Source organism: Coptis chinensis, chromosome 6 (genome assembly GCF_015680905.1).
Source record: "Coptis chinensis isolate HL-2020 chromosome 6, ASM1568090v1, whole genome shotgun sequence".
Classification (NCBI taxonomy): Eukaryota; Viridiplantae; Streptophyta; class Magnoliopsida; order Ranunculales; family Ranunculaceae; genus Coptis; species Coptis chinensis.
This window is the reverse complement of record NC_141461.1, coordinates 64,898,327-64,900,052: the sequence shown is the minus strand read 5'-3', so window position 1 is coordinate 64,900,052 and position 1,726 is coordinate 64,898,327.

The window sequence follows — 1,726 nt, the reverse complement described above, 5'->3', positions numbered from 1 at the left end:
TCGCATGGCTAAAAAAAACCAAATTTTATATATATATATGAGGACAACTGCCGAGCTCATAATGGGCCGGATCGACAATGACGGATACGTGTTTTGGGCCTTAAGCCGAAATGCATGTTAAAATAATATCTGGTCTTCAAATTCTAGTGGCAGATCGAATAAAAAGTTAACTTGGAGCATTGCCAGTGAGGCGTCATTGTTGAACATTATTTATTCCAAAGTCTGCTTTTTCAGGTCGGTAAATCTGAAATCTGAAATCTGAATTGAAGGATGTGGGCAGCTTCATGTCTGGCGTCATGTTGTGCGGCCTGCGCGTGCGAGGCGTGCAAGAGCGTTGCGGGTAGTATTAGCCGGCGGTCCGCAAGAATTGCATATTGTGGATTATTTGGTTTGTCCTTGATCGTTGCATGGATTCTTCGCGAAGTTGCCGCCCCTCTTATGGAAATAATCCCTTGTAAGTTTCAATATTTTAATTTAATTAATATTAGCCCATTGTAATTGGTTTGCATCTGCAGGGATTAACCATTTTACTAAAACTCCCAATAGGGAGTGGTTTGAAACTGATGCGGTGCTTCGTGTCAGCTTGGGGAACTTCTTGTTTTTACCATCTTTGCTCTTATAATGGTTGAGTCAAGAATCAAAAAGATCCCGGGACCGCTTGCACCATGGTGGATGGATGATGAAAGTTGTAACCTGGTGTCTTCTTGTTATATTTATGTTCTTCCTTCCTAATGGGATTGTCAGCTTCTACGGTCATGTCTCACGTATTCAAAATTACCTATCTCATTGTTGTTTACCTCCTTTTTTTTTCCTTTTTCTTTTTCCTGTCTTGAATTATGGTGAATAACCATCTTGCGTGCTTAAATTTCATGAACATTCTCCACTAAAAAGTGCAATTGATGACGCTCTTGAATGATGCTATTTGAAACGTTTCAACTTTCAACAATTATTTGGATTTTTTCTTCAACAACGCAGTGGGGATTTAGGCCGCCCAAAGCCCAATTGACTCTGAAAATCATACATGACTTGCCTTCCCTGTCGTCCTTTACAGTCTGAGATAATTACTCATCCGTGGGAGGGACAAAGAAGGTTCAATTACAATCTAACATAGTATCTATAGCAGTCAGCTTATCAGTTACAGCTATTAGTCTGTAAAAACATGGGAAAAAACAAACAGTGCTCCCGCTCCCAATAGTTCATCCAAATGCTCTAATGATTTCAATGCTTTTTTTTTTTTTGTAATTTCCTTCAACACACCCCCTGAATAACATCTCAATGCTTTTAAGCTCTTGAAACATAAGCCCGACCTTTGAATACCTCCACCAAAGCAACAATGTCTAACATTTTTAAAATGGTGTCTAATTGCTCAACGATATCTGTGATTCTCTTGCAGTTCTTGCTCCATCAGTATTAAGATTTAGACACCCATCACCGGTGCTTACCTTTCGCTTTATTGAGCTTTACCATTAGTTGGTTTGATAGAACACCTAGTTGATGAAAAATTTATGGCTTTTTGACCGGGTTTGTAAAGCGAAACTTTGTCAAATCCTAGTTAGCGAGAGAGTCATTATTTCGATATCATTACCTAGCGTGATTTTTTTTGTTTTCATTTTATTGTTTTCATGTCTTTTAACTTTTAGATGAAGTTCAGGTTGGTTACAAATTGACTTTTTCTGTTACCACTTTAGTTAGAGTATGTATTCAAGTATGTTATATTGCTTATAGA